We start from the raw sequence: 2,767 nt of genomic DNA, 5'->3' as shown, positions 1-2,767 counted from the left end.
CACATACATACTGGCCACCACAGCAGCCTGGGCGCCCACCTCGCCAATATCTCCATCAGTCTCAGCCCGCTGCTACATTGGCTGGGCATCTAGCACGGTTTTGCCGCCGGCGCGGACGGTATCCTTCGGATTCTCCGAGGGTGCAAAGCAGTGGTTTCGACTCTCCATTCCGTTCCGCTCCTGCCGCTCAGCACTTCGAAGCCTCACCTCCTGCTTTCCGCACCTTCAATACCCGTCGGTCTCCGTCACCCCATCGGCGTTCTCTGTCGCCCCTTGTCCGTCGCCCTGAAACTATCCGAGAGGAAAACTAAGGAACGCAGTTCCGGAGGCAAGAACTGCGATCTCAACGAACTCCTCAAGCCCTAATTTATTTCCTGCGAACGTCCTTCAAGTTTATGCAGAAGACATTGCCGTTCATGCGCTTGTAGACACGGGAGCAGCAATATCAGGGATTTCGAACCAGCTTCGTCTTTAACTAAGAATTCGCGACGCCATACTCTGCCGTTTCATTACGCACCGCAAGCGCTGCGCCGATTGAACCCTTAGGGAAGTGTACCGTGCGTGTTGTTATAAGTGGAACTTTATACCGTGTTGAGTTCGTTGTTCTGCCTCGCTGCTCCCAGGCCATGATTTTAGGATGGGACTTTCTGTCATCTCATCATACCGTTATTGATTGTGCCCGTGCGGAACTAGCTCTGTCGCCATTCGGCAACCACGCTTTTGAAGATACGGACGACGCTTCCGGTCGTGTGTTCGTCACTGCCGACACCGAGATTCCTCCATACTCTGCCGCACTTGTACCCGTTTCCTGCGTTGGGTTTTCTGACTCTACTGTTCTTTTCACGCCGTCTAAACTTGTTGCTCGCCGTCACCCCTTCGTGCTTCCTTTTGCCCTTCTTGCCGTTCGGCAAGGTTCCAGCGCACTTTATGTCTCGAACCTGTTTCCTTGCCCTGCTAGCCTGCTCCACGATGAGTGTCTTGGTTATGCTGATGCAATCGAGCCAAGCTTCCTTAATGATGTGCCTGACGACCCGGCTTCTCCTCAGGTTGACGCTATGGCCCTTCAAGTTTCTCCTCCGACACTGCCGTGTGACCCAACATTTTCTCTATGTATTGATCCCAACCTCACTCCAAGTCAGCACGCCCAGATCGTTGATCTCCTTGACCGCTTTCGCACGTCATTCGACCTACAACCATCTCGCTTAGGCCGTACTTCCACTGTTGTGCATCCCATCGACACTGGCAATCATGCGCCTTTACGCCAGAGGCCGTATCGTGTATCCGCCATGGAGCGTGGCGTCATCGCTGAGCACGTTGGAGACATGCTCCAACGCGGTGCCATACAACTTTCGCACGGTTCATGGGCTTCTCCTATAGCGCTTGTCATGTGGCTATGGGAGCGAGAACGACGACGACGAGATAAACCTTGTTTCCGTGCTCGATCGGCTGTGCTACCTCTCGCTGCTTTATCGGGCGATAGGCTGGGCAGTAGACCAGGTATCAAGCAACACGCATGCAAAACACATCAATATACACACAGACTCCTAATATGCGCTGCATGCTTGCAAGTCTCGCCACACAGCCTCATCAGAAGTTCTTCTGGTCAAGCAGGCCTTCAGGCGTGCAGAGGTCCGCGGGGTCACTGCAACACTTCATTGGATCCCTGGTCACCAGGGCATCGAGGGAAATGAGAGAGCCCATGAGGCGGCGCGCGCCCTTCTTTCCAACCGCGTCATCTCCCGGGATCCTTCAGAGACCTCAGCACCAGCACAACTAGCACGACAAAAGGACCACCATATGACCCAGACAGAGCTCTGAGAGTAGCAGCCAACCGACGCAAGAGGGAACTCCGTGCAAGTGTCCCATCAGACCCAAACCCACTTCCCGCGGGTCTTCCCAGGTCGGGGCAGGTGCTGCTGCATAGGCTCCGTTCCGGCTTCGTCCTCACACCGGACGTGCTGGAGCGGTGGCGGTAGTACCGGCCACGCAGGGAGAGACGCCCTCCTTTCTCTTCTCCTGATTGCCTTCCGTCTCAGGAACCTAGCCCCTCGAGAGCCTCTGAGGACGAAGAAGCACCCCAGGAGCCGCACAGGTATCCTGACAGCCCCTATATATAAAAAGTAGCGTCACGCTTTGAAGAATGCCGCCGCCTCCTCGCACACCCTGTCCGAGGCCGACGCCGCGTCTGTATTGGCCTAATGGCATCACGTGGACCGTCGCGCCGCCGGGCGCTGGCTGCGTTTGTTTACGATCACGCTCCATCGCCATTTTCGCCCGAGAAGCGTCTACCGACTGGCGAGGAGCACAACGATAGCGGCGAACACAGTCGGCGATCGTCGAATCTGATCAGCGGCGAAAGATAAAAAATGTCACAGTTTCGGCCTAAGGGCGAAGAAATGAATGCGATAGCAACACAGCAATGTCATACGAAGTAAGGTGAGCGGCTTTGGCAGCAATATGAATTGTAGTAAACATTAGCTGATTAAGTAAGCAGGTCTGCGGCGTAAGTACACCGACATGAAGAGAGACTCGATGACTACGAGAAGGCGCGTGTGAAACGGTGGTGTTGATGAGAAGCGCTTCCCGTGGGCAGCGCGTTCGAAGGGACACACCTGTAGCGCTGCACTGCCGATCCGAGCAGCATTGCATGTGTAGCGTGCGTTGGAAAATGTGGCCCGACTATTACTAACTGAATGAACAAGCGTGGTGTGAGCGCCCACAAACATGAATAGATCACACTGAATCACTGCAGACAACGACTGTCAAA

Source organism: Dermacentor silvarum, chromosome 2 (assembly GCF_013339745.2).
Source record: "Dermacentor silvarum isolate Dsil-2018 chromosome 2, BIME_Dsil_1.4, whole genome shotgun sequence".
In the NCBI taxonomy this organism is placed as follows: domain Eukaryota; kingdom Metazoa; phylum Arthropoda; class Arachnida; order Ixodida; family Ixodidae; genus Dermacentor; species Dermacentor silvarum.
The sequence above is the reverse complement of the archived record's forward strand: the minus strand, read 5'-3'. Positions refer to the sequence as shown.